The 23,409-nt window shown below is 45.2% G+C and overlaps 1 protein-coding gene across 4 annotated transcripts in view; it reads right to left on the reverse strand.

Moving 5' to 3' along the window:
• Positions 1–23,409, reverse strand: part of LOC110488910 (alpha-1,3-mannosyl-glycoprotein 4-beta-N-acetylglucosaminyltransferase B) — a 175,433-nt gene that overhangs the window by 83,093 nt on the left and 68,931 nt on the right. The gene's annotated exons all lie outside the window — the stretch shown is intronic.

Consider the following 23,409-nt stretch of genomic DNA (forward strand, 5'->3'; position numbering starts at 1 on the left):
ATGGTTACGCACAGCACTAGATATGCATACACACACCTTGGGATGGACACACACACACACACACAGGACACGTACAGCTCTGCAGATCGCGTCAAATTGAAGCGGTGGGAGAGAGACAGAGCAGAAAAAAGCAAAATCTCAGGGAACATGGGACTCGTGTTTCACTAATGCTATCTGAGCCTAAACCCCGGCGTAATCCCTGACATCACCTAGCCCTGATGCACACCTCGTTAACCGTACAGCAACCCAGGCTTGAGATGGGACAGCAGGGACTTTAAGTGGAAAGGTACAAAGACAATCCAATATATTGTACACACCTACTGAGAGGCAGTCAACAATCAAGCAATATTACATCATCAAAAAAGGGGTGGAATAGCCGTCTATGCTGACAGCTATGGTGGAACTTGTTTTTGAGACAAAGTTATTTCGCTCTCGGGAATTTTGTCAGGCCTATACACTTCTTGCGGAAATTAGGGAGGAAAGTAGGGAGGAAATTAGAGAGGAAATTAGGGAAGAAAGTAGAGAAGAGAGTGGGGAGGAAAGTGCCAGGGGAGAGATGAAAGTGTAGAAGAGAGATAGAGTGTCTAATAGCATGAAGCTGGGGAAACAAAAATCCCGCTGTAGCCACAGATATGATGACACACAGGCTCAACACCTGAGTTTGGCTCTCTAAAGCATTGATAGTATTAGGGACTGCTAGGGGACGATGTCGACATATTGCAACACTGTGTTAAGATTATTTCTCCTTTTCCCCTCTCTATCGGTGGTTCTCACTCCCTCTCTTCTGCTCTCCATCAGTCTTGCTCTCCCAGTCTGTCTTGCTCTCCCAGTCTGTCTTGCTCTTGCCGTCTGTCTTGCTCTCTCAGGTCCATCTCTCTTGTTTTCTCGAGTGTGGCAAAATCCCAAAGAGACAACACGAGCAATCACTCAGAGAATGCCTTGCCAAAATGTGGTATGGTGAAGAAGATTGTGTGTGTCTATGTTTGTGTGTGTGTGAGTATGTTACCATACTCTGAGGTTGTGTGTGATCTGTGGACCCCAGGAAGAGTAGCTGCTACGGACGTCAGGAGATGACATGGGAACCGAAACGTTTGAGAAACATGGATGAACGTCTAATTTTGGCATGAGACCGTGAGAGCTAGTTGCAAAATCTAGTCACACACATACACACACACACACACACTTTCCCCATCCTAATGTGGAGTTTTAATTATCATTCTGCATAATTATTTATCTCCTGTATCTTAATGATGTTAATCACTGGACGGTTGTGTATTAAGTGATTACAGAGCCCATCTAGATGGGTGGCAGCATGCTGCATCGCTGCAAAACAATAAGGAACATAATGCATAATGCATGGCTCTGGAATATATTACACTATGCAAAGGACTAACCTCATCATGACCTGCTTCTGGTGTGTGTGTGTGTGTGTGTGTGTGTGTGTGAGAGAGAGCGAGAGCGAGAGCGAGAGAGAGAGAGAGAGAATGTGTGTAATGCACAGTGTGTGTTATTTTGTAGGGGTGTGTGTGCGTTATGTTACTCTTATTTTCTGATTGTATACATGTATGTACACAGACACAGACCAGTGATGTACAGTGCAATCGTAAAGTATTCAGACATCTTGACTTTTTACACATTTTGGTAGGTTACAGTCTTATTCTAAAATGTATCAAACAAAACATTTTCCTCATCAATCTGCACACAATATCCCATAATGATGAACTGAAAACAGTTTTGTAGATTTTTTTGCAAACGTATTAAAAAAACAAACAGAAATACCTTCATTACGTAAGTGTTCAGACCTGTTGCTATGAAACTCGAAATTGAGCTCAGATGCATCTTGTTTCCATTGATCATACTTGACAAGTTTACACAACTTGACTGGAGTCCACCTGTGGTAAATTCAATTGATTGGACATGATTTGGAAAGGCACACACCTCTCTCTCTACATACAGTTGAAGTCGGAAGTTTACATTCACTTAGGTTGGAGTCATTAAAACTTGTTTTTCAACCACTCCAAACATTTCTTGTTAACAAACTATATTTTTAGTAAGTCAGTTAGGACATCTACCTTGTGCATGACATATATCGACATAACCTGAAAGGCCGCTCCGCAAGGAAGAAGCCACTGCTCCAAAACCGTCATAAAAAAGCCAGACTACGGTTTACAACTGCACATAGGGACAAAGATCGTACTTTTGGAGAAATGTCCTCTGGTCTGATGAAACAAAAATAGAACTGTTTGACCATAATGACTATCGTTATGTTTGGAGGAAAAATGGGGGGGGGGGGGGGGGGGGGGGGGGGCTTGCAAGCCGAAGAACACCATCCCAACTGTGAAGCACGGGGGTGGTAGCATCATGTTGTGGGCGTGCTTTGCTGCAGGAGGGACTGGTGCACTTCATTTCAGATCAAGTTTATTTTTCACGTGCGCCGAATACAACAGGTGTAGGTAGACCTTACAGTGAAATGCTTACTTACAGGCTCTAACCAATAGTGCAAAAAAGGTATTAGGTGAACAATAGGTAGGTAAAGAAATAAAACCACAGTAAAAAGAGGCTATATACAGTAGCGAGGCTATAAATGTAGCGAGGCTATAAAAGTAGCGAGGCTACATACAGACACCGGTTAGTCAGGCTGATTGAGGTAGTATGCACCTCAATCAAATGGTACCAAAACATTTCTGCAGCATTGAAGGTCCCCAAGAACACAGTGGCCTCCATCATTCTTAAATGGAAGAAGTTTGGAACCACCAAAACTCTTCCTAGAGCTGGCCACCCAGCCAAACTGAGCAATCTGGGGAGAAGGGCCTTGGTCAGTGAGGTGGCCAAGAACCAGATGGTCACTATGACAGAGCTCTAGAGTTCCTCTATGGAGATGGGAGAACCTTCCAGAAGGGCAACCATCTCTGCAGCACTCCACCGATCAGACCTTTATGGTAGAGTGGCCAGATGGAAGCCACTCCTCAGTAAAAGGCATGACAGTCCGCTTTGATTTTCCCAAAAGGCACCTAAAGACTCTCAGACCATGAGAAACTAGATTCTCTGGTCTGATGAAACCAAGATTGAACTCTCTGGCCTGAATGCCAAACTTCACGTCTGGAGGAAACCTGGCACCATCCCAACAGGTATGGTGGTGGCAGCATCATGCTGTGGGGATGTTTTTCAGTTTCTGATGTCCTTGCGTGGACCAGCCAGAGCCCGGACATGAACCAGATCGAACGTCGCTGGAGAGACCTGAAAAGAGTTGTTCAGCAATGCTCCCCATCCAACCTGACAGAGCTTGAGAGAATCTGCAGAGAAGAACGGGAGAAACTCCCCAAATACAGGTGTGCCAATGTTGTAGTGTCACACCCAAGAAGACTCAAGGCTGTAATCACTGCCAAAGGTGCTTCAACTGAGTAAAGGGTCTGAATACTTATGTAAATGTCATATTTCAGGTTTTTATTTTTTATAAATTAGCAAACATTCCTAAAAAACAGGTTTTGCTTTGTCATTATGGGGTATTGTGTGTAGATTGATTCAATCCGTTTTAGAGTAAGGCTGTAACGTAACAAAATGTGGAAAAAGTCAAGGGGTCTGAATACTTCCTGAAAGCACTGTATAAGCTAGTGATAGCTAGTGAATGTAAGTCAATCAAGCAAATATGATTCTCATTGGATGGTTCTTCAGGTCTGGGGCCTTAGAGGATCATGGGAAATAGAAACCAGTCTTCAATCTGTCTTAACCTTTGACCTATAGCTGTGTTTGTGTGGTTGTGTCTGCCCGTGGTTGTTTGTGTGTTTGTGATTGCGCACACCTGTGCATGCATCACCTAGGATTTAAAGACCTTTCCAAAATCCCTCCACAATAGGACCCAATCAGCTAATATGCATCTTACATTCTTTAACAAATAGACAATCATCAAAATGATATCATTACCTAGTGATTGACGTCAGCATCCACAACAGGTCAAATCTACACAGGGGATTATCAAGACTGAAGACCTGTTTCTCTCTCTATTCAACAGATCAGGCCGATGCAATATTCACTGAATACAAGGGGATTCATCAAGACTGCAGACCTGTTTCTCTCTCTATTCAACAGATCAGGCCGGTGCAATATTCACTGAATACAAGGGGATTCATCAAGACTGAAGACCTGTTTCTCTCTCTATTCAACAGATCAGGCCGGTGCAATATTCACTGAATACAAGGGGATTCATCAAGACTGAAGACCTGTTTCTCTCTCTATTCAACAGATCAGGCCGATGCAATATTCACCGAATATAAGGGGATTCATCAAGACTGAAGACCTGTTTCTCTCTCTATTCAACAGATCAGGCCGATGCAATATTCACTGAATACAAGGGGATTCATCAAGACTGAAGACCTGTTTCTCTCTCTATTCAACAGATCAGGCCGATGCAATATTCACCGAATACAAGGGGATTCATCAAGACTGAAGACCTGTTTCTCTCTCTATTCAACAGATCAGGCCGATGCAATATTCACCGAATACAAGGGGATTCATCAAGACTGAAGACCTGTTTCTCTCTCTATTCAACAGATCAGGCCGATGCAATATTCACCGAATACAAGGGGATTCATCAACACTGAAGACCTGTTTCTCTCTCTATTCAACAGATCAGGCCGATGCAATATTCACCGAATACAAGGGGATTCATCAAGACTGAAGACCTGTTTCTCTCTCTATTCAACAGATCAGGCCGATGCAATATTCACCGAATACAAGGGGATTCATCAAGACTGAAGACCTGTTTCTCTCTCTATTCAACAGATCAGGCCGATGCAATATTCACCGAATACAAGGGAATTCATCAAGACTGAAGACCTGTTTCTCTCTCTGTTCAACAGATCAGGCCGATGCAATATTCACCGAATACAAGGGGATTCATCAAGACTGAAGACCTGTTTCTCTCTCTATTCAACAGATCAGGCCGATGCAATATTCACTGAATACAAGGGGATTCATCAAGACTGAAGACCTGTTTCTCTCTCCATTCAACAGATCAGGCCGATGCAATATTCACCGAATACAAGGGGATTCATCAAGACTGAAGACCTGTTTCTCTCTCTATTCAACAGATCAGGCCGATGCAATATTCACCGAATACAAGGGGATTCATCAAGACTGAAGACCTGTTTCTCTCTCTATTCAACAGATCAGGCCGATGCAATATTCACCGAATACAAGGGGATTCATCAAGACTGAAGACCTGTTTCTCTCTCTATTCAACAGATCAGGCCGATGCAATATTCACTGAATACAAGGGGATTCATCAAGACTTCAGATGGTTTTCCCGCCTCTTTTTCCATTTGTCTCTAAAACCCTCTGAATTAATATGAGGATGGGGTCAACATTTATGTTATTTAGACATTGTGCTTCAGCTGTATCTCGGAAAGAGAAACCCTTTTAAAGACAAGTACCAAAAGCAGTATTAAAACTAGGAAAGACTGAAACCAAACTACTCACACTACTAAGTTACTCACACTAGGAGTACACATGTACACATCCAGCCAAGGTAGTGAGAGAGTCACAGTTCAGCACATGGAATGTATATGTCTAACAGTAACATGAGCCTGGTGGTGTTGATGGTTGGTGAGATCATCATTCTAGATGCTCCATCGGCCTTTCCTGTTCCTGTTGTTTACTTCTTAGAGGTAAACGGATAGTTACTTTTACACAAAGGCCTATAACTGATGATTTGAAAATACATCAATAAATAGTCATAACACGGCGAAAGATCTAACTCATCTGAGAGGTTTGCTATTGACACACAAAAACCAACAAAGCGATAAACTAATTCACTGTACTCAGCCTGAAACAGACTAATACACAGTAATCCTAGATTAGTGGTCCATCAAACACACGTATCAACAAAGACTGAGGTTTTTTAATCCACTCTGCATTCCCACTGTCCTCAATAGCAACACTTCTGACACACACTTAAAACTGAAACACACCAACCCACTCAACTTACACATTGACACACACACACACACACACACACACACACGCACAAACACACACACACGAGCACACACACACACACGAACACGCACACATACACACACACACATACACATACACACACACACTACTAAAACACCCCAACCCACTCAAACACGTTCACTTCCACTGGGGTGGGTTTAAGTCCATAGTAAATCAGTCTGTCTCTCTCCTGTAGTCTATTGAAGACCACCAGAGGGCCCAGAGCCAAGAAAGGCACCCAAACTTAATCCCAGTTTAGTCAATGACTAAAAGAGCAGCCATATCGCTTACACACACACACACACATTCTAACACAACAAAATCCGCTGCCTGACCGCGAGCCCCGTCACACACACAGATTGTCACAGTGAAAATTCCTTTGTCTCTGGAAAATTCTATCCGTAGGGACATGCGGAAAGAAGAGGATTGGAAATGCCTGAGTTGTGTGACCGCGATGGACGTGTCTGGGTGTGAATGTACGTGACGCCAATGCATGTGTGTGTGTGATACGCTGTCGCCCTCGCCACTGGTGGGAGAGGGAATGTGAATAATGACAGTGTTGGATCGTGGCCCACCAATCTTCTCTGATCAAAGCATTCATCATCATCCTCCTCTTCCTCCTCACTTGAGAGAAAGAGTCTTGTGAAGTCTGCCCCCTGAGCTTTACAGATGTGTGGTGTCAGTAGGTGGTGTCAGTGTATGGTGTCAGTAGGTGGTGTCAGCGTGTGTCTGGTTGTGGTGTCACTCTGTGTCAGTGTTTGTGTCAGTGTGTGTATCCGTGTGTGTGTCAGTGTGTGTCAGTGTGTGTGTCAGGATGTGGTGTCGGTTGTGGTGTCACTGTGTGCGCGTGTCCGGCTGTGGTGTCAGTGTATGTGTGTGTCCGGTTGTGGTGTCAGTGTGTGTGCGTGTCCGGTTGCGGTGTCAGTGTATGTGTGTGTCCGGTTGTGGTGTCAGTGTGTGTGCGTGTCCGGTTGTGGAGTCAGTGCCTGGTGTCAGTATGTGTGTCAGTGTGTGTGGCAGGTTGTGGTGTCACCATTTGTGTCAGTGTATGTGCCTCCGTGTGTGTATCCGTGTGTCTGTCACTGTGTCTGTCCGTGTATCTGTCACTGTGTGTGTCACCGTGTGTGTGTGTGTGTGTGTGTGTGTGTGTGTGCGTGTGTGTGTGTGTCAGTGTATCAATGTTTGTGTCAGGTTGTGGTGTCCGTGTGTGGTGTCCTTGTCACCGTGTGTGTCAGTGTCTGTGTCAGTGTCAGTGTGTCTGTCACTGTGTCTGTCAATGTGTCTGTTCGTGTATCTGTCACCGTGTGTGTCACTGTGTGTGTGTGTGTGTGTGTGTGTGTGTGTGTGTGTGTCAGGTTGTGGTGTCAGTGTGTGGGTAAGTGTGTGTGTCAGTGTGTGTGTGTGTCAGGTTGTGGTGTCAGTGTGTGGGTCAGTATCTGTGTCAGTGTGTGTGTCAGTGTGTGTGTCAAATTGTGTCAGTGTGTGTGTCAGTGTCACTGTGTGTGTCAGTGTCTGTGTCAGGTTGTGGTGTCAGGCTGTGGTGTCAGTGTCCATGTGTGTGTCGGTGTGTGTGTGGCAGGTTGTGGTGTCACCGTGTGTGTCAGTGTCTGTGTCAGTGTGTGTGTGTCAGTGTGTGTGTCAAATTGTGTCAGCGTGTGTGTCAGTATCACTGTGTGTGTCAGTGTCTGTGTTAGGTTGTGGTGTCAGTGTCTGGTGTCAGGGTGCAGTGTCAGGGCTTGGTGTCAGTGTGTGTGTCAGATTGTGGTGTCAGTGTCTGTGTCAGTGTCAGTGTGTCTGTCTGTGTATATGTCACTGTGTGTGTAACTGTGTGTGTGTGTGTGTGTGTGTGTGTGTGTGTGTGTGTGTGTGTGTGTGTGTGTGTGTGTGTGTGTGTCAGGTTGTGGTGTCAGTGTGTACTGTCAGTGTGTGGATGTGTCAGGTTGTGGGGTCAGTGTCAGTGTGTGTGTCAGTGTGTGTGTCAATAAGTGGTGTCAGGTTGTGGTGTCACCGTTTGGTGTCAGTGTATGTATCAAATTGTGCCAGGTTGTGGTGTCACTGTGTGCTGTCAGTGTGTGGTGTCAGTGTGTGGTGTCAGGTTGTGGTGTCAGCAGGTGCGTCAGTGTGTGTTGAGTGACTGGCAGGTTGAGATCCATTAGGAATGTGTTTGTGTGTGTGCCATCCATAAAGAGTACAGAGCACCAAGCACCAAGGAGCACGCACACACACACACACACACACACACACACACACACACACACACACACACACACACACACACACACACACACACACACACACACACACACACACACACACACACACTCTCCCCTCACTCCAATTGGCTTTGGGATTGCAATGCAGCCATCTGTGGTGTGGTGATGTTCCCGGGCCTGACTCGTTGTAAGAGAATACTGTGTGTGTGCGCGCCTGTGTCTGTGTCTGTGTGTGTGTGTGTGAACATGATACAGCCCACACTCAGAGCAGACTAAAACTCTAACTGGAAAACACCAGACACTGATGCTATTACACACCACTCTCACAGTCTGCAGCCTGTCTGGCCACATGTGCACTCACTCACAACTCACGGACACAATCTGCCACTAACATACAATTAACCTGAGCTGTATCAATATTCATATGAAGATTAACACACGCCGTGCTCTAACATCCACATGCTTAGTGACACCCTGAGTTAGGCTCACTCAACACAAAACAACTAAAAGTCAGTCTCAGTAGTGTGGATGTGGTTAGTGTGTGTGTGTGTGTGTGTGTGTGTGTGTGTGTGTGTGTGTGTGTGTGTGTGTGTGTGTGTGTGTGTGTGCGTGCGTGTGTGCGTGGTGGGCAGAGGGGCAAAGGTGGCTCCTGAATAATACCATTAGACCTGTTATCCTCACATCACATTTCTGCACAGGCATCCTGGATGGGGGAGATCAATACCTTTCCCTGGAGGGAGGGGAGGGAAGGATGGATGGCTAGAGGGATGGAGGGGAGTGAGTGATAGAGGGATGAGGGCAGGGAGGGCTAGAGGGATGGAGAGGAGGGATAGAGGGATGGATGAGAGGGATAGAGGGATGAGGAGAGGATGGGAGGGATGGATGAGGGGAGGGAAGAATAAAGGGAGGGAGGGAGAGATGGAGGGGAGGGATAGAGTGAGGGGGATGGATGGAGGGATGGAGGGATGGAGGGGAGGGAGGAATAGAGGGATGGAGGAATAGAGGGAGGGAGGGATGGAGGAGAGGGATAGAGGGATGGAGAGTAGGGAGGAAAAGAGGGATGGAGGGGGGGTGGAGGAGTAGAGGGATGGAGGGGAGGGAGGAAAAGAGGGATGGAGGGGGGGTGGAGGAATAGAGGGATGGATTGGAGGGAGAGATAGAGGGATGGAGGAATAGAGGGATGGATGAATAGATGGATGGAGGGGAGGGATAGAGGGATGGAGGGGAGGGAGGTAGGAAGAGGGGAATCAGATTATCCTAGGGCAGACTGATAGAGTACACTGATAAGAGAAGGAAAGAGAACACACACACACACACACATGCACAAGCACACATGTCACACATTCACATGTCACACACTCATATCATAAACACACACACGCCCACCATTTCCATCCCCATGGCTCTGGTTCCTCACATGGTCACGCTTGGTCACAGATTGGCCTGGCTAGCTGGCTGTCCCAAACAAGTGTACCCCTAACTAGTAACCCTTATAAGGCCAATGGCAGATGGTGCTCCCTCAGAGTCTCGGTCCCTCTGCCTCTCTCCATTTGTTCAGCTGCTAGGGGGTCTCCTTGAAACAGGGTCAGGGACGACATGAGAGTTTGTGTGAGAGCGAGAGCGAGAGAGAGAGAGAGAGAGAGACCGAGAGAGAAAGAGAGAGAGAGACAGAGAGCGAGAGACGGAGAGAGATTGAGAGAAAGCGAGAGACAGAGAGAGAGACAGAGAGAGAAAGAGAGAGAGAGACAGAGAGCGAGAGACGGAGAGAGAGCGAGAGAGAGAGAGAGAGACAGAGAGCGAGGGGGGGTGCTGAGAGAGAGGGGGAGAGATATTGTGTGTGTGTGTGTACGTGTGCACGCATGAAAGAGAATGGGAGAGAAAAATAGAGAGAGAGAAAGAAGGTTCAAGAGGAGAGTCGGAGAGAGGGAACGAGAGAAAGGGGGAGAAACGATAAAAAAATGAAGAGCGAAAGAGAGAAAGATCTGCTGTACCCCAGACAGAGGCTGATCAAGACTAGACTAGATAACCATCCACCACCAGTACCTCAAGCAGTAGGGTCAGCTAGATAGCTAACTAATAGGTGGTAATATTGTTGCTGTGAGGGCCCATATAGTGGGGCTGAAAGGTTGTTACTGTCAACACAGTTGCTGATGCAATGTATTCTCCTGTAAAGCAGGAACAATGTAGAGGTGTAAAGTACAGTAGGTGGAGACTGGGCCAGAAAACATTGCAATAACAAGATGGTATTTGCAGTTGTGGAGTAAAGAAGAGGAGATGAGAGGAAGTTAGCTGAGTCAACGAGTCATGTCTGGAACACAAGGAGCAGGAGGGGTTACTGTAGGGCAGGAGTGTACAAACACACACACACACACACACACACACACACACACACACACACACACACACACACACACACACACACACACACACACACACACACACACACACACACGCCAGAGAGATAAAGTAGGTTCTTTCCAACAAAGAGGATATCAGCAAAATTGAGGTGCATTGTCCCATGACATGTTGGTTTGTGGAAATGTGTTTGTGGTGACTAATAGTTTTGTTTTCCACAATAGGGAAGTTGAAGCTGAAAAGTGAATGTGCTTTTTGAGGTGGTGAGGGTATGAGTAATGGAATGAGTGTGCATCTTTATGTTTATGAGTGGATATGTGGGTGTGGTGCATATATGCACAAGCGTGTTTACGTTTGCGAGAGATAAAATGGCTCAGTGTTGGCTCAGTGTGTGTGTGTGTGTGTGTGTGCGCCATCCCCCGCCTACCCACCAGAACAGAGCAGTAATTATCCGGACCCTAGTCTCTGAGTGTGTCTGGACTGGTCCCAGCTGTTCCTTCGGTGCCAGGCCAGTGGTGCCAGTTGGGTGCCAACCGAGGGCACAGGAGGCCTGGGCATCCCATTACTGCAGCCACGAGCTAATCTCCGTATTAACCAGAAATCATATCTTTATAAACCAGAGCACATATCCTGCAACAACCACAGTTCATCAAAACATCCTCATACACAGCCATATTGGGTTGGTGGGGTTTACAGTGTAGACGTTGATGGCTAAAAGACAATTCATGGAATTAGTGGAAACTCATGAAGTCTGTTCACTATCATTGCTCAAGAAGGACAGGAGACAAGGAGAGGAAGTCACTTTAGCCCAAGACTGCAACAAGGAAAAATAATACATTCATATGGAGTTAGGTCAAGATATCCCAACCTCCTATCGCCCAATCAGTCTACTGTTGACATCAAAATCCACCCGAAAAGCTACAGTAGGTTTAGATATGTTTTCCTAGGTAGACTTCTCTAATGGCAGATTTCCCAAAGACTCATTATGGGTGAGTCTGTGTGTTTGCGCCCCTTTGTACATGCATGTGTGTGCGTAGGAACCATAGGGATCTATGGCTCAAGACTAGCCTCTCCTCTGTGCTGTGAGAATCCCCACTCCTAACAAGCCCCAAGGCTAGCCTCTCCTCTGTGCTGTGAGAATCCCCATTCCTAACAACCCCCAAGACTAGCCTCTCCTCTGTGCTGTGATAATCCCCACTCCTAACAACCTCCAAGACTAGCCTCTCCTCTGTGCTGTGAGAAATCCCCATGCCTAGCAACCCCCAAGGCTAGCCTCTCCTCTGTGCTGTGAGAATCCCCACTACTAACAACCCCCAAGACTAGCCTCTCCTCTGTGCTGTGAGAATCCCCATTCCTAGAAACCCCCAAGGCTAGCCTCTCCTCTGTACTGTGAGAATCCCCACTCCTAGCAGGCCCCAAGACTAGTCTCTCCTCTGTCCTGTGGGAGATCACTACTCCAGCAACCCCCAAGACTAGCCTCTCCTCTGTACTGTGAGAATCCCCACTCCTAGCAGCCCTCAAGGCTAGCCTCTCCTCTGTCTTGTGAGAATCACCACTCCTAACAACCCTCAAGACTAGCCTCTCCTCTGTCCTGTGAGAATCCCCACTCCTAACTGCCCTCAAGACTAGCCTCTCCTCTATCCTGTGAGAATCACCACTCCGAGCAGCCCTCAAGGCTAGCCTCTCCTCTGTCCTGTGAGAATCACCACTCCTAGCAGCCCTCAAGGCTAGCCTCTCCTCTGTCCTGTGAGAATCCCCACTCCTAGCAGCCCCCAAGTCTGGCCTCTCCTCTGTCCTGTGAGAATCACCACTCCTAGCAGCCCTCAAGGCTAGCCTCTCCTCTGTCCTATGAGAATCACCACTCCTAGCAGCCCTCAAGGCTAGCCTCTCCTCTGTCCTGTGAGAATCCCCACTCCTAGCAGCCCCCAAGGCTAGCCTCTCCTCTGTCCTGTGAGAATCACCACTCCTAGCAGCCCTCAAGGCTAGCCTCTCCTCTGTCCTGTGAGAATCCCCACTCCTAGCAGCCCTCAAGGCCAAGTCCTCCTGAGGGTCCATTAGAACATTATGCCCATTGATCTTGATGCCAGTCCTATGAGAAGCCTTTAGCTCAGCGCTCGCTAGTGGCTACTAGGGCACAGAAAATACATAGCTATGGAAGGCCAACTGTAAAAGGCTAGCTCTGTGTGCGTGTGCGTGCGAGTGTGTGTGCGCGTGTGCATGTGTGTATGTGTGTGTGTGTGTGTGCGAGCGTGCATGCGTGCCTATTAAGTAGAGAAAAATAAAGAACAAGAGGGAGAGAAGGAGCGACGGAGAGAGGGACAGAGGGGGAGATAGAGGAAGGGCGAGGCACATGCCAGAGAAAGACAGAGAAAGAGAGAGGAAAAGAGAAGACATGACTTGCACTGTGAGAGTGTGAAGGTGTGTTAAGTGCTCCATGCTGGGAGCCGGGCAATGCTAAATTAGTCCGCTGGGAATTTCACACGCCATCTGTGCACATGAGAAAAAGAAGAGGAGTTGAAGTGGAGAATGCTAGCAAGAGAGGAGGAAGGAACAGTACAAGAAGATATATGGAAGTTAGATGGAGAGAGAGTGAGGTGAGAAGAGAGGGTGTCACAATATACTGAAGAGGAGCCAGCTACCAAAATCACTTTTTGGTTGAATAATAGTTGAATGCAGTTGAATTGAAACAGATAGTCTATGAATAATAAGCTGTACATCAAGTCATGCAAGAAAACATAATTATTTTTATTGAATCTAACGGTGGACTATCCAAATAAAGTCTTTATTTACTCATGCAGCACCTGAGAATTAGGCCAAAGGTATTTGAGTCACAGCACGGCATGACTTTGACACAAACACACTCATCAACGTCTCCCCTCCTCCCCTTTCCTCATCCCTCCTTCACCTCTCTCTTGCTCTCTCTCTCTCTGTAGCCTGAGGGCAGCTCCATAGCTTTAAAATGAACAGTGTAACGCACTTATAAGGCGTAGACAGACAGGAGCTACAACTGAATGTCTGCTGCCTGCTGAGAAATATATATGTCATAACTACATAACTAACTAGGTACAGTATCACATACAAACCAATACACACATATTTATACAGACACACATGTTTATACAGACACAGGCACACAGACAGAGACACATACAGACAGACAGACAGACAGACAGACAGACAGACAGACAGACAGACAGACAGACAGACAGACAGACAGACAGACAGACAGACAGACAGACAGACAGACAGTGGAAGACAGACAGACAGACAGACAGACAGACAGACAGACAGTGGAAGACAGACAGACAGACAGGCAGGCAGGCAGGCAGGCAGACAGACAGTGGAAGACAGACAGACAGACAGACAGACAGACAGACAGACAGACAGACAGACAGACAGTGGAAGGAAGACAGACAGACAGACAGACAGACAGACAGACAGGCAGGCAGGCAGGCAGGCAGACAGACAGTGGAAGACAGACAGACAGACAGACAGACAGTGGAAGACAGACAGACAGACAGACAGACAGACAGACAGACAGACAGACAGACAGTGGAAGGCAGGCAGGCAGGCAGACAGACAGACAGGCAGGCAGACAGACAGACAGACAGACAGTGGAAGGAAGACAGACAGACAGACAGACAGACAGACAGGCAGGCAGGCAGGCAGGCAGACAGACAGTGGAAGACAGACAGACAGACAGACAGACAGTGGAAGACAGACAGACAGACAGACAGACAGACAGACAGACAGACAGACAGACAGACAGTGGAAGGCAGGCAGGCAGGCAGACAGACAGTGGAAGACAGACAGACAGACAGACAGACAGAAAATGGAAAGGAGACAGAAAGACATACAAAAGAAGGAGAAGGAAATCGTTTTTTTTAAAGAACAGAAACAGAGGTAAAGAAAGAGCAAACCAAAGAAAGAGAAGAGAAGAAGGCATCCCTCTCTCTCCCATCTCACTTATGGTACCAGGGCAGATATTCTGTAGTGTTGATTGTTGCATTGTTACTGTAATTAAAGATCTGGGCTCCCTCTCTTCCTGCGGCAGTAAAGCCTGAACTACAGTGAACCGTTACTCGCTGGCATTCACGCTGGGACTCCCCACTGTTTTCAGGCTAACGCTGCCTTAGAAGCCTTAACTCAACAACACATATTAAAAAGTCCTTTATTGTTAACAACCCATTGGAGAAATACACAGAAAACACAGACTCTATGGCAGCACCGCAAGCCACTAGACTGAAACGAGATGGAGGGGACAAACGGCCGAACAAAATGAAGAATACATGTAAAACGACTATAGCACTGAATGAGAAAAACACCAAGGGCCATTCCTCATTCTTTCGAAGTCTATGAGATCACATATCTAGAGTCTGTTAGGGACATTAACAGATTGCCTTCCAGACAGACAGAGACAGACAGAGACAGACAGACAATATGAAAAGCGTGTTGAGAATAGTGCTTGGGGACAGGAGTTGGGCAGAGTCCATTAACTAGGAAATTGTAATGGAAAATGCAATGGCAGATTTTTCCAATCTCTAACAATGGTTGGGCCCTCCATTTCTCAGTGTCTGTGAGTGCCCATTTAATGTAACTCAAATGGGCTCAAAAACGTCAATGTAATATCCTATAGTAGAGACTATAGTAACTTTGGTGATAGTAGTAAGCTGTCTACTGAGAGAGAGCGAGAGAGAGAGAGAGAGAGAGAGAGAGAGAGAGAGAGAGAGAGGGAGACAGACAGACAGACAGGCAGACAGACAGACAGACAGACAGACAGACAGACAGAGGAAAATAAAGTCACAATCAGTCATCTGTTGAAAACAAAGCAATAAAGGTTTTTCAATCTTTCTAAATACAGAATACAGACTACAGGATTGGCATGATAAAACAGGAAATAACATGATAAGACCAGGTAGAGCTGAAAGAGAGGAGGGGAGAAAAAAAGAGAAATGGACAGAACAAGACATGAAGAGGTCGAATGAGAGAGAAAGGTCGACAAAGCAGTGAGAGACAGATGAAGAAGAGAGAAAGCAAGAGGAAGATGGACAAAGAGCAAAGAGACGGATTGAAAGCAGAGAAATAGAAGCAAAAAAAAAAAGAAAGATAATGTTCTGTGCTAAATTGCAACATAGTGACGAACCCAACACCAGTGTAGTGACCTATAAGAGTAGGAGTTATCAGCTTCCTATTTAATAAAAGCTCATGGGGAACCAGGGGGCAAAACACCAACTCCCGGCTGCTTTAACAAGCTGAGAGTTTTGGTCTGTTCTCTCTAATGACCTACGCTGGGGGAAAGCTTAGCAGCACTTCAACCCTCCCTCGGCTCTTTAGACGAGTGTCAAACGGAAGGAGGGAGAGAGATGGAAATGGAGAGGGCTTAGGAAACATGTTTATTTCACTTTTCTAAGGTAGAATATACATAGTAAAAATAATTCTCTCTCTATGTATAATATTTTACTATGTTTAATATTGCAAAATGTATCCCTTAAATCTTCAAAGTACGCTTTGGCAATATGTACATTGTTACATCATGTCAATAAAGCAAATTGAATTGAATCGAGAGAGCGAAAGAGACAGAGAGAGGAGAGAGGTTGAGAGTATACCCCTGAGAAAGGGTTTTAGAAAGGCCAAAACGCTCATTAAAAACCACCCATTATCTGGTATTAAAACCGAGGGGAAACTACTGTAACGTGTAGGCCTGGACATTTGAATAAATGGGCTGGATATTGTTCTTCCTACATTAGTACATTTTACAAGGTTGGGAATAGCCTTATTTAAGATCCAAAATGTCTGACTCAGATTGTTTGGGTTGCTGAGGTGTTGTGTTCTGCTTTTGGAGGACTCCTCCATAGACGTGTTGTTATTACATGGATTCCTCAGGTGGATTTGGGACAAGGCTAGTGTCTTAGTGCTCTGAAAATCTTGTCAACCAGCAATTGTTTTTGCATGCCTGTGTTTTTTTACACTCCCTTTGCTTACTTATACGTATCGGTTGTGACAAGGACATATTGACAGTTAGCGAGATGTGAAAATTCGACAAAGTCCCAGGCTGACAGTGTATCTGAGTAGTGTGTGTGGGTGTGTGTGAGTGGGTGTGTGTGTTCTGTCAGCTTGGCCGAGCAGCTATAAAGGTCCAGTTTCCCTGGAAACAAGACCTGGGTCAAATGTTCATTGAACAGACTTGAGTACGTTCAACTGCTGTCATCTACAAAACACTATCACTTGATGAAATACATACAAAACTCAACTCAACTACAAATATTGATTTTTCCAGTGAGGGAATTTCTCGGTAAAAGCATAAATTAGGTCCATACACGGGACATCGGGCGTCATTTTCGTTTCTAATGAACTCACAGTGTCTGTCATCACAAGTGCTGTAGCATAACTGAATTCATTTCAGTCTGCAATGTTCCAACAGCTAGTACAGACAGTATCTCTACTGTCCTAGCAGGTCTCTGGGGCCTACAGTAGGGTTCCTCTAGTCTGGCTCCAGGAAAGGGCAACACGCTGGAGGTGCTATACCTCCAAGACCACAAGCTCCCTCCTCTCCAGTCTACCAGTCAGGACTGCTCACCTCTCAAACACACACACACACACACACACACACACACACACACACACACACACACACACACACACACACACACACACACACACACACACACACACACACACACACACACACACACCGAACACTGCCTCAACTGAATGGAGAAAGAGGGATAGAAAGGGAAAAGAGGGGTTACCAGAGGGGATAGTGAAGAGGGAGAGAAAAAGAGAGGGCGAAAGAGAGATGTTGAGAGAGAGGAGCACTTGTCTGCTCAGAAGCAGAGTTTATAAAAAGCTGTCCTTCCTTGTTCACGGGCCATCAGTCACAAAGGCCTGGTGGCAGTAGGGTGGAGTTGTCCGTACACACTGATCCAAGGCCAGCTTAGTATGTTCACTCCCTTTTGGTCACGTCTAGGATATGGGGAGAGTAATCTGACCCTAGATCTGTGCCTAAGGACACATTCTAACCCAAGCCCCATGGTGTGGAGGAAATCCACAGCTATTGGCCAGAATGACGGAGAGGAAGGAAATGGGGTGTTCTGATTGGAGTGAGAGTGATCCAGCTGCATCAACACATCAGCTCGCAGTCACACAGTCAATTTGGGTGCTTGTTTTCCTTCTCCCGCTCTCCTCTTGAACCTTCCCTCCTCTCAACTGCACATAGCAACACAATCCCCACTCTGTCTGAAACTCTCTCTCTCTGACTATCCTCTTGAACCTTCTCTCTCTCCTTCATCCTCTATTCCCATGAACCAGCGTCATTTCGCCTGGGTATATCCATTTGAATTCAATCACTTTTTGACAGCACCTGTTTTGATTTTAACGAAACCTTCCATACTTATTTGTACCTTGTAGAAGTGCTCAAAACGTGGCTTTTTGGACCTGCATGCCAAAGCATTCAAGAGATAAAGGTGCTCAAATTTGACCTATTTTGCATACCCCAACATACCTTGAGACAACCATGTTGTCTAACTGTTTTATAATATATATATATATATATATACATATATTTTAAAATCATTACAGTGTGATTTTTTTCACATCAAACCTCAATTATCAAAAAATGTGAAATCTCCGATTTTTTCTTATTCACATATGTAGTAGTTTAGACCCCATTTTACATCTGAGGTGCTTGTGTTGTGACCGCCATCTGTTGAGACACACCATGCTCTTGAATGGTGGGTGTAATGTGATGGTTGATAGATGTACTAAAATGGGAAAACAAAATGAAATTTCTACTTTCAAATGGTACCACAAAGATGATTGGAGGTCCACACTTCAGAGAATGTTGACTTGAATGGGAACATCTGCTGTTTTAAATGATACTGTCAATCCTCCATAGGGAACCTATTGAAATCATAGAGCTATAGATAACACAACAGACCATTCAAGTTGGGATAAAGCAATTTGAATTCAATCACTTTTTGACAGTCTGTTTTGCTTTAACCTTTTTAATCCCATCAGTCACAATAGTGACTGTAAAAAACGGTTTCAGTTATAAGGCTCTAAACATTTTACTGAATGATGTATCAATGCATTCACAGCAAGTATTGAAATAATAAAGGGTCTCAAAGAAATTTGTGCAGTGTCACATGTTTAGTGTAATTTGTCACATGACCAGAGCTGTTTACTTCCTGGTTGCACCATGAGAAGACGATGGCTGCATCAAAGCTCCCAAACTAAAGGTTAGTAAAGTATGTTAACATAAAGATGCGACAATGATTTTTGGTACACATCATCTTTAAAGTGTCTAGTATTGATATATGGATTTGCAATTACTCAACTTTGTTCAGTGTGGTCATAGAATGTGTAAACATGTTGACGGCAACAATAGTGACCGGTGGGATAACAGTGCATCTAGGTATACACATAATAGTTCTTGTTCTACCTAACTTTCTACTCTGTTCTTTCTTTTAGTTTCACTTTGAGGCAAGTTCTGGATATGTTGGATCTAGGTGACTGCCCAGACAAGGCATGCAAACATTGCAGTTATCCCTCATAATGAGAAAGATGCTGTCCTCCGTGATTGTGATGGGTATGGACTATGGACAGGCCATTTGCCAGCCAGGCTGTTGAATGCATATGCTGATCCTATGCAAACAGATCATGACAGGAACAACGTTATCAGTGATGATGACCCCCCCCCCCCCCCCCCCCCCCCCCCCATTTTTGATAATGAAGAGCCAAGGGCCTCTACCTGACCGGGGGGTCAGCCAGAAGATCCAAGGGAAAATAAAGATTGAGTGTTCAAACGAGGCCTGCCACCGCTGTGATTCCAAAACACATTGTATACAGCCCAAATGCTGCAAAATGTAGTATACAGCCCAAATGCTGCAGAATGTAGTATACAGCCCAAATGCTGCAGAATTCACCCACCCTAAGAGAGATCACCATTGAAACATCCAACCTCTACTCCACCCAGACCAAGGACAAGCAACTGTATCTGAGTATGGATGAGCTCCTTACATTCGATGAGATCCTTATCACATCTGGTACAGCTCTGTTCCAAGAAGACACATGTACTGGTCACTTGACAGTGATGTACGCAATGAAAGCATTTCAGATGCAATGCGGAGAAATCGCTCTGATTAAATGATGGCCTCAGTTCCTTCGTGACAACCTCTTCACTTCGCTTGCACTCCTCGATGAAATGACAAAAAGAGGATATAACGATGAGGCAAAAATCGTCTGTTTGATGTCCCATTCAAGCCACAGAAGGACTTCATGAAGTTACCTGGGGAACCTCTGCGGTTCTGACCCAAGGAGACAAGGTGCTGGTCCGTTAGAAAGACAATAACATTGTCACAGTGGAAACAAACATGGAGGAGAAATACAGTGAGACCTCTGTCAAGAGATGGAACAAGGAGCGACGTGCCTTTGACAAAGTCCCACAACCAAAATGCATCAACCGATACAACGAACACATGGGTGGTGTTGACCTTCACGACCTACAGGTTTCAAGATACCATATCTCCATCAGTTCTAAGAAGTGGTGGTGGCCCCGCTTTGCATGGTCTCTCAACAGTGCACTCGTAAACAGTCATTTCTTTTACAGAGACGTTATGGGAGGGACCATCGGCCTGCTCACCTTCTCACGGATAGTAGCACAGTCACTGAGCCACAGACGGAGATCTCTACTGACTGCTACTGTTGAAGATCAGGCAAGATATGACAAAACTTCTCACTGGCCAATCATTATATATATATATCATTTTATTTTGTTCAGTGTAGGCCTCTACTTGAATGCATACTCTACAGGCTACCTCTATCCTAAATGTTACCTTTATGTTCAATGTGAATGAATCACACGACTGCTATACAGTTGTTAGTGAATGTTGCACTAAAATGTCACAATGACAATGTTAAAATGACTATTGCACTAAAGTACAAGTGCAAATGTTACAATAAAGTTACAATATTAATGTCTCAATACATGTTGCACTAAAGTAACAATGTTGAAATACGTTGACGGTTGTTTTTTTTCTTTGTCTTTGCTCTCAGTATTCATATCGGTGTTGTATAAGGGTTTTTGATGGGGTTTTTGTATAAGGGTTTTTGATAGAATGTGATGGGGAATTCTAGTGGCTGTATTGGGGACTGCCAGTGACAGAGTTGTACATGTGTTAATAACTGGGCTGGGATATATACGAATTTTGATGACAGCATAGGAGAAATATGTTAATTCAGGACACATCACATTATCCCACCGGCCATAAAACACACTTTTTTCACCCACTTTTTTCCATGAAAATTAAAAAAAATATAATGATGGATTATTTCAAAAGGTTACTAATGACACATTGGGGATTCAATGGATTAAACATATCTTTCCATACATGTTTGCCCATGTAGAGATGCTGTCCAATTTTATTCATATGGCTGTACCCTCCTTTTGAAGACTCTCTCTCTTTCTCTCAACACCCCTCTCCACTTTGTAGTGCTCTGCCGCAGGGGGATTTTTCCATTCCTTATAGAGCAGTCAAGCCACACTGTGTGTGTGAGTGTGTGTGAGAGAGAGAGTGTGTACGTTAGCCAAATCCAGAGACCACTACACACCTCACTGAATACTGGGACCATTATCATCAGTCAGAGCAGAGGACAACTGTAGTCGTAGTTCTACTAAACCGCACACACGCACACACACATGGCTTGCCTCTGATGCTAAGCAGGGTTGGTCCTGGTTGGTCCCTGGATGGGAGACCAGATGCTGCTGGCAGTGGCGTTCGAGGTCCAGTAAGAGGCACTCTTTCCTCTGGTCTAAATTTTTTTATCCCAAAGCCACAGGGCAGTGATTGGGGATATTGTCTTTCGGATGGGACGTTAAATGGGTAAATCCTGACACTGTGGTCACTAAAGATCCCATGGCACTTACTGTAAGAGTGGGGGTGTTAACCCCGGTGTCCTGGCAAAGTCCCAATCTGTCCCTCATACCATCATGGCCACCTAATCATCCCCAGATTCCAATTGGCTCATCCATCCCCTCTCCTCTCCTCTCCCCTTGAACTATTCCCCAAGTTGCTGCTGTAAATGAGAATGTGTTCTTCTCAGTCAAGCTACGTGGTAAAATAAAAAAAAGTTAAAACACACACCACTTTCACCTCCCAGCACAGAACAGTATGTAAAGGATGACATATAACAGCCCACACAGTTGCTTGAAATAACTTGATGTCTGGTTTAAAAAGGCCAGCTCAGCTTATTTCTTATTTCTTATTTCTTGAGCCCTGGTTTAAAAGCCTAGACAGGCAGTTCAGACTAATAGAGAGAAAGAGAGAGAGAGAGAGAGAGAGAGAGAGAGAGAGAGAGAGAGAGAGAGAGAGAGATATGCAGAGAGAGAGAGATATGCAGAGAGAGAGAGAGAGAGAGAGAGAGAGAGAGAGAGAGAGAGAGAGAGAGAGAGAGAGAGAGAGAGGGCTTCAACCCCATTAACTACTCTGTCTATGGTAATCAAAATAAACGTTCTTCTACAGCAGCCATGTTATTTTTGGGAAGCATATTTGATTCTGAGTTTGGACATACAGTATAAAGTTTGTATGTAAAAACTACTTCTAAGACGCCTACATTTAGGATGTTACAAACTCTGCTAGCACATGTGCAGATCAAAGACACCGCTGGAACACAGATTAAGGTGTTTACATGTCCTAATAATTTGAAAGACTGATCAGAAAGCCCGTTTTTTTCCCACCAATTTTGACCTTACGCCGATTAATATAAGCAGAGTTGGTTGTTTACATGACTAATGCCATACTGCGCTTACTGCCAGAATCAGTTTTATATGTAAGTATTTTAGTGTGCATGTTCGTTGTTTATTAGGCTCGACAGACAGACAGACAGACGGACAGACGGACAGACGGACAGACAGGACAGACAGGACAGGACAGGACAGGACAGGACAGGACAGGACAGACTTCTGTCTATAGACTATTCTCAATGTTTACTACCAATTTATACAGACCAGAATATAATATAGGATTTCCCACAAATGTCTTGAAATTGATTTTGAATAGTGTGGTGTACAGAGAATGGTGTCACCATACCATTGACAGTAAGCTCTCAATAATATTTCTACTAGTTTTAATTAGCCTGTATACACACACACTGACTCTCTCTCTATCTCCATATAACTGCAAGTGGCAAGCCAACGCATGTCCTTATTCCCCCCTGCTATCTCCCCTGGTCCCCGCCACACTCCCAGATAAAACACTGCAGCACTACGCTCCACAGGAGATATACCTCGTAAACTGAGATGAACATGACCATTACTTTGCAGCCCTCGCCACAACCTAACTCTGTTATTAACACAGTGGGACACAAATGCATTACGTTACACTATACACTGATCTTGGGTCAGGTTTCTAGTTAGCCTACTGATGGTTAAGATCATGATTGGGAGAGGGGAAGCTGATCCTAGACCTGTGATTACCATATCGTCCCACTCTGGATTTCAATGAGAAAGTGGTGTAGGTTGGGAGTAATAAGGTTACAGGATCATATATATTCTAGTTTTGGAAGTATTCAATGGAAAGGATATACTTTAGGCTCAGGGTTCAAAGGTAAACATGATTAATAACTGTAGGTTCAGGGTTCAAAGGTTAACATTAATAGCTGTAGGTTCAAGGGTTAACATTATTCATAGCTGTTGGCTCAGAGTTCAAAGGTTAACATGATTAATAGCTGTAGGGGCTCATGGTTCAAAGGTTAACATTATTCATAGCTGTAGGCTCGGGGTTTAAAGGTTAACATGATTAATAGCTAAAGAGGCCACTGAATCTAACTACATGTAGATAGGCCTGCGGAT

This window comes from Oncorhynchus mykiss, chromosome 14 (assembly GCF_013265735.2).
Source record: "Oncorhynchus mykiss isolate Arlee chromosome 14, USDA_OmykA_1.1, whole genome shotgun sequence".
Lineage (NCBI taxonomy): Eukaryota > Metazoa > Chordata > Actinopteri > Salmoniformes > Salmonidae > Oncorhynchus > Oncorhynchus mykiss.